The sequence below is a fragment of the Balaenoptera borealis genome (genome assembly GCF_965194805.1).
Source record: "Balaenoptera borealis genome assembly, chromosome: 12".
Lineage (NCBI taxonomy): Eukaryota > Metazoa > Chordata > Mammalia > Artiodactyla > Balaenopteridae > Balaenoptera > Balaenoptera borealis.
Genome location: NC_138869.1, coordinates 14,764,765 through 14,777,712, shown reverse-complemented (window position 1 = coordinate 14,777,712; position 12,948 = coordinate 14,764,765). Strand labels below are relative to the sequence as shown.

Below are 12,948 nucleotides of genomic sequence, written 5' to 3'. Positions count from 1 at the left end.
GGTCTTCCACTTCAGGGTTTTTGTTTTTTTTTTTTTTACTGTGCTGCTTGGGGATTTTGAGTGAGGGGTGTAGGGGAAGGTGAAGAGTATTCCAGGCCCCTTTCAGCCTTCTTCAACCAGAGCAATGCTACCTTTATCTCTTTCGTAAGTAGGTTGTCCCTATAATATTTTATATAACAACGTGATTCTATTGAAACAACAAAGTTTGGAATTCAGAAGTCTTTTTCAATTTGCTTGCTTTTGAGATGAGGCATCTGAGGCCTTAAGAATTTAAGTGGCTTGCCTAAGATCACACCAAGCTAGAATGAGAACTGAGTCCCTGACTCCTTGGTTCCCCCCGTGGCATTCCACTGCCACTTGTTCCATCACAAATGGGTGTGCCGAGAGCACGCTTTGTTTGTGATGACAAACACTTGGAAGGACTTCGTCCAACATGGTGGACTTCTCCAGCACTGCAGAAACTGGCACTGCAGTTTAATTCCAAGACAGCAGACCAGCACTGATGACCTCCCAGAGATGATGCCCAGATGGGTTGAAAAGGGCCCTACAGACCAGACTGTGTTAATTCATTTTGATTGAAATGATTTACTTCAAGAACAATGGCTTGCAGTAAAAGCCAAAGTACAAAAGCACTTAAGAACTTACTATAATATATGCCAATTACTGTATACGCACCTTACATATAGTACTTATGGTTAATACATTCAGACCTAGAGAAATGGATCATTTATTTGGAACTGCACCCACCAGTCAAAAGAATATTTTCAGTTCATACACGATATGGCTTAATGTACGTAAGGAGATAAAAACAGAACAGTTAAATTCATGGACATTTGATCTCTGCAAACTGAAGTGAGTATGGTTTTTGGAAGCAGCAGTAATTTGAGATGGTAGAAAAGGTGGATAATCAACTCATTTTGACTCAGAAATGATGAACCTCGCAGTTACATTGCTGAAGCCAATATCTCTGCCTTGATGAGGGCCCCTGTGGATGGGGTCACGGCTTCCCTGCCAGCTGCCTTCCAGTGGGAGGTGCTGGCAGAAGACCAGATAGAGGGCAGGAAGAGAGAGAGGCCGGGGTATGCTGCTTTAGCAGGACACCTCTGTCAGGAGACAAGACCTTCCAAGACTACAGTTTCCCTGAGGTACAAGTCTCCCTGGTGGTCTCCCCCCCCTGGACTTTAGGAACATGCTTTCCTCCCCTGTACTGTCACCTGGTGGTTTCCCAGTCTCTGCATTGGGAACTTCTCTAGTTCCCGGGAACCTCATGGTCCTGAAGCCTGCCCTCACATAAGTTATCTCATCCTTAAAATCTTTTCGTTTGAGCCATCTGGGTTGAATTCTTTTCTAGATCATGCTCGATCTAGAGTGAAACTTCCAAAATGTGGTGAATTATAGCCACTCTACTGGCTTTCTAGAAGGACCACTTAAAGAGTGAGCCTCTTTGGATATATAAGATATGTAAATTCTTGTACATCTGATAAAGTTTTTTTAAAAAAAAAAACTTTGGCACAGTTTTTCACATACAGCAAGCATGGTTAAAGAACATCTAGGGGTTTTGTATGATTTTTGATTTAGAGTTATGCCTTTCTGTGTCTGAGTATGGAGTGGCATGCCTTACTGTGTAATGGAAACCATATTAGACTAAGGACAGAGACCTGAGTTTCATTTCTTGCTGCCTGACTTCAGCACAGCCAGATGAACTCTCGGATCCACTTTGGTTTCTTTTTTTTTTTTTTAAATCAGTGATAGGAGTCATTGGGCTGTCTATATCAGCTATACAGTTTCTGTGATACTGCACTTGTCTCTAAGTGCAAAAAATGTTCCTGTTCACATGTTTGCATGTTATTTGGCTTTGCTTTATATTTACAAACTGATTTCTAGGTGTAGACAGCAAGTCTCTCATGCAGGGAGAAAAGGAAAAGCTGACCAGCCTAGCATGGTATCGCATGCTATGAATGCTCTTGGAAAATAGTGGCAGGGAGAGCATGGCACATATGCACATTCCCTTATTTTGCAAGTCTTTGGGGGCAGTGTTTAAATCACATAGCATTCAGTGCCTCTGGTAGCTGCAGATGAGATACCAAAACGGGTTCCCCTGGAAGCCCTTGGTTCATTGTCAGTCGTGCTCAGTGATGACGACAATCTGTTTCCCTTCCCTGCCCCCCCCCAACTCCCCCCCCCCCCCCCCCCCGCCCAGGCTCTGTGCTCCCCTCCTTCCCTCTGCAGTTATTTCCCAGGCACAGCTAGAGGGAGCTGCAGACTAAACTGCTTTCTCCTCTTGCATCTTTGCACGTGTCTGATGAGATCAGATTCAAACCAGGTTCTCTTCTCTGCAGAGCAAACTCAAATCACATCACAATAACTGTTACATGGGACAAGATTGGAAGTGTATTTACTGCGTCCCTTCGTGGACTTGCCACGCAGTCCCTGAGGCAGGAATACAAGAGAGCTGATGCACCAGAATTGCTTTCCAGGAGGAATCTTTCCCCTTTGGCTCTGTTTCCAGGCTGGTCTCTAGGAAGATCTCAGACATTAAGAGGGGGAACGTGGGACTCATCCAGAACTCTGACCTTTGCCAACCTTTTGCTTTCAAATTGTATAAACCTGTAGGATTCCCATTTTTCCACACAGTAAGAGAAACCAGTCCCTGAGGAATTTCTGCTGTACACTACAAAGCTCTAGATTTTTGTTCATCTGTGCTGGTCACTTTAACTTCTTCTTTATCTATCTTTGTGCTTTACATTGCTACCGGCTACCTAAGCAGTAATATTTTTTCCTTATAGCATATTAAAGCAAACTGAGCTATGCTGGGCTCTCTCTGAAATCCACACGGTGTCTCTCTTTCTCTGAAAGAAAAAAAAAAACAAAAGGTTTACCTAAACCTTTTTCTTTCCCCTTTATTCTCTTTTCACACAAACACTTTTTATTTAATCTTTTTTTATAATAAACATCTTTGTAGGTACTAAGGAAGCTTTGTTGTGAAATTCTCTTCTATAATAGTCTGTCCGAGGCAAAGTTTCAGCTTCCTCTCCTGATCTCTTGAGATCACTTTCCAAACAAGGGCTGCAAAGACACGGTGATGGGACATGTTGGTGAATGTGTTTGGGGGCTTTGGGGATCTGTCATACTAAGACTATGGAAATGTTGTGGCCTGTGTTTGAGAACTTGTGTCTCTCCTCTCACCCACTCTTCCATGAATGAGGGCAAGCTGCATTTGGCATTTTCCTTGGTCTCTACTACAAAGCAACTAGTTCTTGGAGAGAACAGGATCAAGCGACAACTCTGCAGTCTCTGCTTTCTTATTATCAGGCAGGCTCATTCCTAACAGGATGGAACGTACAACTGTATCACATCCCACTACTTGGAGGAGATAAGGAAGAAGGCCAAGTGGCAACTGAGAGCACTCAACATCCTGCCTGATTGCACCTGAGAGGTGGACCTGGATGTATATCTCTTGACCGTTCATGTGAGTGTAATCTAAGCATACGAAGTGGGGATTAGGGAGCACATAGGTTCCTTTCCTGCCACCAGTGCCGAGGATAGTCCTTCTCATCCAAATGTGCATCAAAGCTGCTCTTGACTTTAGACAATAGGAAGTGTGTTGGGCAGTAACCCTGGGCTTGATCTGATCTGTACCCTAGTCATTTCTCATTCCCTTGGGGCTGAGTTAGGACAGTAGTTGCCTTGCTGGACCTCCATAGTGTTTGTCTGCCCAATATCCTTTTTAATTTAAAAAGGAGTATTTAATCTTCTTTATAAAGTGAGGGGGAAACACTTCAAGTCTTGAAGAGACTGCATGTCAGGACGCTTTCTGTCTCCTGGGCAAGGTGTCAACGCACAAACCAAGCTGTCATGGGAGCTGGATCCCTGAAAAGTGACTCAAAAAAAAAGAGTATAATTGATCCTGATTCTTCCCACTGGCCTGGCCAGAAAGAAAATACCTGTGAATTCCCACTCACCTGAATTTCCAGAGCTGCTCTGGACCAGGGCCTTTCCAAAATTTGGTCCTTCAACTTGCTCTTGGGTTCTTTGACCTACCAAACATCCTTCTGATGCGTTACCTCCCTCCTTTTTTTAAAGTTTCTGCAAGTCAATTTTTTTTGCTTACCATCCCCCTCCAACTCTAGCTGTTCTAATCTACCTTTTTTTCTATTTTTTAAAAGTCTGCCTTGTATACTGCTTTCAGAATAATCTCCCTACCCCATAGCTGATAGATCCCTGCTCACACCCTCAGTGCTTCTAGGTCTTCGCTGGTCTGTGTCTTAATTCCTCAGCCTGGCTTTTAACATTTTCCACACACTGTCTACACCTTCCTTCAAAGGAAGACATGCTCAAAGAGTCAAATGATAAGGGAAGTAATCAGAATAGGGGCTAGAGAAATAACACAGGAGAACTGGTGATTTACATGAATGTAAAAATAATAAGATGTAAAGTCCTTTCCTTCTCTAACCTTCTATGCTTCAAATCTTGTCCCAACTTGATTTTTCTTACTGGCATGCATTGGGAATATAGCAGCTAGGGGGAGAGGTGTGTGTGTGTGTGTGTGTGTGTGTGTGTGTGTGTGTGTGTGTGTGTGTGTATGCATACCAATCTTTGGGCCTCCCCACAGTAAAGATGTTTCTCTATGAAAATCTAAGCTTTATGTGTACTACACATCTATGAAAAAGTACACCATGAAAATTAGTGTGTAAATAGAGGGGGTACAAATATATTTACCGTGAGCCCCATTAATTCTGCCATTTGACAATTCTTTGGTATCTTCAAGCTTCCTGTCCCAATCCTGCTTTCATTATATCTCAGGGATTTTGCTTGGCTGTTTCGAATCTCAAGTTTTATGCTCCTTTCTCTCTTTTTTCTTTATCTATGTAATCTATGCTTTCACATTCCGTTGATCCAAGACATGTTCAGGGAGTGAGTTGGTCTGATGGAGGAGGCCAGGAGAGATCCATTGTTTGCTTGGATGAAAAGCCGGTTTAAGTGTTTCTGGCATGTGCTGTTGAGCTGGTAATATCATTCTTCAAGGAAAATAGATGCTTGGAAATTTTGGTGTCTAAATCTGGCTTCTTTTTATAATGGCTCAATGGTAAGATTCACGCTAAAGCAGTTGCTTTCCAGGTTTTATTTAATTTGATCACCTTTTCACCCCCTCTTTTCCCATTTAACTATCATTCCTGGATCTGGAAAATCATTAAAAAGGTTACCTTTACATTAAGGGAGTAAAATGCATTAGTTGAATTTGAGGTGTTTTCATAAGAAAACTGTCATTCGCAATGATGGACAGAAAGTGTATTTCTCTTAAATCAGTTTCTGCCTCACTTTCACCTTGTCCTTTTCATTTTCTTCAACCCTCTCATGCCTGGCAGGGCCTTCAATTTCTGTAAAGGAATGTCTCTGCATTGTTTGCAATGGTACCTTTTAAACATTCTCTACCGCATGTAAAAAACATCTAAATTTACTTTTTTTTTTTTTTTTCAAGTTGTCAAGTTGCATGGTCTATTAACTAAAGATGTTAGTACCGATTTGTCTTCCCTGGGTGCTTGCACATGAAGTCTGGCTTACATTCAAAGCCATGTCAACAGATCTTTGTGCTGAATGACCATGCTATCCAATGCCATGTAAGGCATGTAAAATTTCTATTTCCTTTTAGTAGACGTGTGAAGTCATTGGGGTTTACTCATTCATTCATTCACTCATTAAACAAATATCTGTTAAATGTCTACTGTATGTCAAATACTGTGATAGATATTGGGTATATAATTGGTGAGCACAGTAAGGAACAGTTTTTGCCCTCCTTGAACTTGATGGGAGAATATTAGTCAAATAATCATGTATTAGTCATCTATTTCTGTATAAAAATTATCCCCAAATCCACCAGTTTAAAACAACAAACGTGTATCTTCTTGGTCAGTTTCTAAGGATCATGGGATTGGGGGTAGCAGGAAACTTAGCCTGGTGGTTCTGGCTCAGAGTCTCTTATGAGGTTGTGGTCAAGCTGTTGGTCAGGGCTGCAGTCTCTGAAGATTTGACAGAGACTGGAGCAGGCACGTCCAAGCTCGCTCACCTGGCTCTGAGCAGGAGACTTCAGTTCCTCACCACGGTACCCTTTCCATAGGGCTGCTTGTGATAGGGCTTCCCCCAGAGCAAGCGATGAGAGAAAGAGAGAGAAGCCAAAATGGAATTGACAGTCTTTGAAAAGCAAATCTCAGCAGTGACTTCCGCCACTGTCACACAAATCAACCCTGGAACAGTGTGAGAGGGGACCATACAACTCCAAGGAGGCAGGGATCATTGGGTGCCATCTTGGAAGCTGGCTCCAAAAAAACACATACACATGAAAATAAATCTAAAATATAGTAAGTGTTGTAAAGGAGAACTTGTGTGTGTCTGTGCATGAGCAGGATAGGAGGATTTGACCTGTTAGATCAGAAAGCCTTCTCTAAAAATGTAAGAAATAAGCTGAAATTTGAAGGGTGAGTAGGTGTTAACTAGGAGAAGATGATAGGGAAGAGGACCTCGCTTGTTCAAGGGCACTGTGAAGAGAGGGCGCATAATGCTTTCAAAGGACCGAGAAAAAGCCAGAGTGTAAGGAGTGAAGAGGAGAAAGAGGAGCGGTCCCGCTGAGGCTGGGGAGATGGAGGAGCCATCCTCTGCGGGACCCTCAGGCCGTGTATCCTGGTGGCCTTCATTCTAATTACTGCAGTGGACGGGGCTTAAGCAGAGGAATCACCTAGTAAGACTGATAACTTTTTTTTTCCTTTGGGTGTTTAATTAATTGGTTTTTTATTGTGGTAAAATGTATATAATGAAAGCTACCTTTTCAACCATTTCACGTGTACAATTCAGAGGCATTAATTATACTCCCAGTGTTGTGCCACCATTACCACTCTCTATTTCCAAAAATTTTTATCACCCCAAGCATTAAGCAATAGCTCCCCACTTTCCACACCCCCAGTCCCTATAACCTCTAATTTACTTTCTGTCTTTTAGAATCTTCCTATTCTAGATATTTCATATAAGTGAAACCACACAGTATTTGTGCTTTGGTGTCTATCTTATGTCACTTAGTACAATGTTTTCAATGTTCATACATATTGTATCATGTATCAGAATTTCATTCCTTTTTATGGCACAATAATATTTCATTGTATGGATAGACCACATTTTGTCTATTCATTCATGTGCTGATAGACACTTGTGTTGGCTATTGTGAATGACGCTGCACTGAACTTTGGTGTATGAGGATTTGTTTGAGTCCCTGCTTTCAGTTTTTTAGGGTATATACCTAGGAGTGGGATTGCTGGACCACATGGCAGTTCTATGATGAGCTTTTTGAGGAAAAGCTGGTTTCCACAGCAGTCAGGCTGGTTGTTTGAAAAGATTACTCTGGCTACAGGGTGGAGACCTGCTGAATGCAGTTAGTAGATGCCAGTGGATACATGAGGAGGGTCAGATGGTTTGGTGGGATGGAATTCACCTTTTTGAAATATGAAATATGTATCACGAAGCATTAAAGGATGTACAACCAAGAACCATGTATCATGGTCAAAAGACCCCTGAGTATGACATGTATAAATATGCATTTGAGTCTTGGCTGAATCACGCAATAACTAGGTAACTGACTGACAGCCTGAGCTGCTATTCTAGGCCTTGGCTTTCCTGTAAGCAAGCCTAATGGCTTATATTAATTCACCGTAGTCATTAGGAGCCTGTGATAGAAATGTAAATGGCTGGGGGAAATTTAATCCTTTTAGAAAAAGAATCTGTACTCTGAAGGATCCTTAAGTTCAAAGGTTTTATGTGACCACATGCAGACCACAAGTTTTGCTTTGTTACTGCATATTTCAATGTGATAGATGACTTTGAACTTAAAGGAAAATTCAAGAATGTCTTTTGGGGGAAAAAACATGTTTATGTGGTCTGCACCATTACCTTTGTTTCTGCCTGTCTGTCTTAATATGGCAGGTAGTTGTAGCCATTTTGAAAATCTCTTCTTTAAAGGGTGAGGTAATTGTCATATATGTCTTTGTATCTTAATTCACTGTCTCATGCTTAGAAAGCATTTGGTAAATATTTGTTGAATATATGAGTAGATATGATAATGTTGAAAAAGGCCAAATATTCTACCGCTAACTTAAGAAGCTTCAGCTTTCCTTTGTAAATTTGGTATGGGAATAAGGGTAATGCTGCAATAAAAATCTTGCATTTTTGGAGACTATTAGTCAGAGTATTCTAGGAATTGCCTAGAGTGCAGACAGGTCTTCTGTCTTTTCTCCTCCCTAGAAGATATCAGCAATAATGTGCTGACTTAGCTGTCATGAAATTGTCTTACCATAAAGGAGCTGTATTTTTATTTAATGAGGTTGACGCCATAGACCATCTTACATTTCTTTATTTCTCTTTCTTCTTTGGAAAAACACGGAAATAAAGTTAGCATTTTATGAATTATAGTCTTTCTGTATGAGAAGGGTTACACTTGTTCACAAGTATGAATGTATGCTTGCTTGGGCCCTCTATAACCAGGAATATATATTTTCAAACATTTTGCTCTGCATTTGGTCACTGAGCCAACTGCGAATCCGAAGTCATGCTCTTGGCTTCACTTGCTCTGTTTTCAAATCAGTCCCTCAGCATGGGGTAGGGGGAGGGAATGACAAGTACTGGAGAAACTCTACCATGTAAGACTAGGAACCCATTCGTGTCTCTCAGAGAGAGGATCAGCTACAGGAGTTTTTACCTCCTTCAGGCCGAGATATATTTATCACAGGGATTTTTGGATAATAGGCTACAATTACACTGTTTTAAACCCTGGACCACCCTAGCTCTATCTCCTTCTACTTTCTTTTGTAAGCTGGAGGCAGAAAAGGACTTCTACCTTAGCGAAGAAATCATATTGTGAAATGAAGCCACCTTATCAGAAGATTTGTGTATTTCTGAAGAAGTAGAACCTCTCACTCAGGGGCATTTTACGGGGATGTTGTTGGCACAGATGCTGATGCGGGCCCCTTGCTAAGTCTTTTTGTCATAAAGTTTCACAAGGCAGGCTGGCCTTGTTTAGGCTGTACCTTTGTGTGGTTTCAGGGTTAGATCTCATACAAGTTCAGAGCTGTTGACAGGAATGCCAGCACTTCTTCAGAGTTGATGAAAAATGTAATGAAGTCTTATTAAAATGTGTAATCTATACATACATACAAAATTAATATAGTAACTCTGTACATATATATTTGCAGGGGAGATATTACTTAATGGTTATGTGCTTTGTTTATGAATTACTAAAAGCCTGTCATTTTTATAATTAAAATGTCATGATACACTAAGTATATGTGCATGTGGCTATACTTTTTGAAACAAAACTTGGCATGCACTTTGTGACTGCTCAGAATATATTAGTAGATATGGGATCCAGTGAACAAATATTTGAAGTCACTCTGAAGTATTCAGGACTTTTGAGCCCTGCCAATTATGTATGTGAATGTTTTGTTAGTCTCAGTTTAAGTTTCAGGGATAAAGGATGATTTCTTTCTTCTTCTTTTTTCTTTCCTCCAGTGGTTAAATTGTGTGTTGGGAGAAAAGTTGTTACCTTTTCTATTTGTTGGAATGAAAACCCTTGAAGCTTAAAGGGGGTCTTTAAAGACTGAAAGTTGCTGACGGGCTTTGCAAACTCTGATCTAGTCACAGAGCAGCCCTTCCACATTCTACTTGTTCCCGACTGCATGTTAAGGTAGGTTGTATGATGGTACCAATAACAGGGTTCCTAACTAGCAGAGGACGAACTAGCTTTACACAGGAGGCAAGTCGAGGCAGATCCTGGAGGCCCATCATGCATTCTGCGGCTCAGGAGAATGGGAGCTGATGAGATTCACAAGGAATAAAATTGTGTGGCTGAACAGCCAAGCTCCCTGTCAAGCACAATGTAAAGCAAAGCACCAAATCTGTCACCAAAGGCATCAGTGAGTTTCCAGTGAAGTGAGTGCAAACTAGTAAATACTCAGGGGTCTGATGACTCCAAGTGCCATGTGAAGCCCATTCAGGAGTCATGGTTTATAGGAGCAAAACCTCCTTCTCCCTCCAGGATAATGACCCTCAGAAGCCGTGATGAGAATTAAATTTCAATTTGTTTCATTTTGCAACTAACAGTCCAGTGCTGTTTGTGGCATGAATGTGATATCTGTTGCCCCAGTAAATTCAAGTTTACCATATTAGAAACCTTACCCAGATGAAGAAAAGCTTTTCTATATTGAACCACATTACCTGTGTAGATAGATTACTGATGGTACAAGCAAGCTGATTTTTATCATATTGGAACACATGTACATGTAAATAAAAAATCAGTACAGATTTCTATACTTTGGAACTCAGAAACTGGTATCATTTTACTCAAAATCCAAAATTATTTTTCAAAGAAAATTCTCATCAGCAAACAGAAATTAGCCAACATGTTGGAAGTACACATTCTTTAAGGAGGAGGAAAGAAAAGACTTTCATATATGCACTAACATTTCATTTGAAATAGTAGGTATTTTTCTCTTTTGTTAGTTTTACCTTCTTTATGACTAGAGTTGGGCTTGGGGCTTAATTTTCCTCCTCACTCAGCCTGGTGAGTGTATTTGTGAGTGAGTGAGTTGGGGTGGGCTGAAGATGACCTTCAGAGTTGAGAATTATGAAGAAAAAGAGGGATCCTGGGAGAGTGAAAAGAGCCTGTGCTTTGCAGTGGCTGTTCCAGGTATCTGTTGCTATGTAACAAATCCCTTCAAAGCTGAGTGGCTAAAACATACAACAGTCAATTAGTTTGCTGACAAATCTGCAGTTTGGACAGGGCTCAGAGAGAACAACTTACTTCTGCTCAGATGGGGTGACTTGACTTGCTAGAAGTATCTCTCTCTCCATGTTGTTTCAGGCCTTCTCTGCATCATCTCTCTGTGTGGTGCCTCGGCCTGGTGGCTCAGGTCTCCAAGGGTGAGTGTTCTGGAGAGAAGGTGGAAGCTGCAGGGCCTTCCATGACCCAGCCTTGGATGCTACTCTGCGTCTCTTCTGCTGAATCCAACAGGCTTCTGTCACAGCCACTGACTAACGTGGTAAGGATAGATTTCAATCAGCAGTAACTATTTCAGTAGGGAAACGAGCCCAGTGTGGACTGAACTCAACTTCAATTTGTACAGAGGTGAGTGGTTGTTGTAAAGGGAGAGCAAAGGAATAAAGGGGGGGATGAGCTGGGTCTAAATAGCGTCAGGGAAGTGAAACATTATATACAGCGGAAAGCAGCGCTTGGTTCATGTGACACCCATCTGGGTTTGCTAACTAAAGCTTATGGAAATTAGACTCCTCCCCTTTTATAGAGGCTGGGATTCAGAGACCCTGTCTTCAGGCGCTGGCTGGAACAGCCAATTTTTTTTGGCAACCTTGAGTTTTCTCAGGCAGGAACTTTAAGGCGGATGAGAATCATCCTAGGATGTGGCCTGGAGCTGTTAGAAACTGTGTCAGCGTTCTGCTCAAGGCTTTAGTAGGTCAGGGTTGAGGCCTAGTCGAGAAGGGGCTCAGAGGAGCCCTGCGTGAGACTGATGATGGAGAGCATCTTTCTCATTAGACAGGACCAACTTTTAGAAGAGAAGCACGGAAGGCTGTGACTACCAGGGGTGCAGATTCCTGGGGGGCCACATACAAGTTTACCACAGGAGTTAAAACAAGACTTCTGGATTCAAAGCTGGCTCAGGTCTTTTAGGCCATGTGAACTTAGATGAATTACTTCCTGCTGAAGCTTGGTTTCCTTGTTGGCAAGATGGGAGATAACAGTCCTAGCTACGTCATAGAAAGTTATGAGGATTAAATGAGATAGATAGTGCTTGGTACGTAGTAAGCAAAGTGCTCAAAGTTAATTCTCATTATTGTCACTGTCATAATATCAGTGACTTGGTAATTTACATGATAATATGAATTCTTAGGGACAAAAGGTTTTCTTTGTCATGAAGACCACTGAAAATTGTAAGCATCCTTGTCTTCTCTGAATAGAATCCAGGTTCAAATAGCTATATATATAGTCTCCATTTCTGCCCTCTCATACTTAGCATACAGGAGAATATTGAGAGAATATTTCTGCCATAAGGTAAACTAGAGTGAGGTCATCCACTGTGTCCAGAACTCAGGTTAGATCACAACTGGACTCGTTCCTGGTTGTACGGTTGAACATTAAAGGGATTATTTCAAGCGAAGGCAAAATTCACACCTGTGCCCTTTGCCTAAACACTACAGCATCCATGGGCACATATTTTTCTGCTCTTCTTAGAGACTGATATTGTGTTTTGGACATTTCATAAGGAGGATCCACTGTTTACAACAGGACAATTATTGTGTATCATGTAACATATCGAACAGAGTCAATGTGACTTCACAGCAAGAGAGCTCAGTGTGGTCTGGACTGTTGTGAACACATACTTGATGTTGAGAACAATCAGATCTTAAGTGGTTCACTAATCAGAATTCAGCAATGCTCTGGCCATAAACAAGTGTTCCTTGATTGCATCAGCTCTGAGGACCCAGCAACTAAACCAAAGTGACTGTGGATGGAAAGTTTTTAGGCAACATATATCAATTTAAACGTGAATTACTCGTCTATGGTCAATAACATAATATACACTCACTGCAAAATCACCTCTGTGGAAGAAAGTTCAACTAATAATCAAGTTAAGGAAAAAGGGAATTTTATTCGAGCCAAACTGAGGATTATGATCCAGGAGACAGACTCTCAGAAAGTTCTGAGAACTGTTCCACGTGTTAGAAGTCAAAGGCACAGTCATAAACATTTTTGAGACAAAGGACTGTACATCAAAATGACACACTGATATTTTACAAAAAGTCCACCAAGGATACATATAATCCAGGTAAGCAGGTACAAAGTGAGTAGCAACTCACCACGATCCCTTACAGAGTTGGGAAACAATGCTATTCTTTTAA

General features: G+C 41.3%; 1 long non-coding RNA gene across 7 annotated transcripts in view; it reads left to right on the top strand.

Annotated features, from left to right (window-relative positions):
- Positions 1-12,948, top strand: part of LOC309608144 — a 194,489-nt gene that overhangs the window by 167,443 nt on the left and 14,098 nt on the right. For all 7 annotated transcript variants that reach the window (XR_014232683.1, XR_014232684.1, XR_014232685.1 and 4 more), the window contains 2 exons: positions 9,547-9,721; positions 10,898-11,075. This is a non-coding gene — a long non-coding RNA (uncharacterized lncRNA). The remainder of the gene's footprint in view (positions 1-9,546; positions 9,722-10,897; positions 11,076-12,948) is intronic.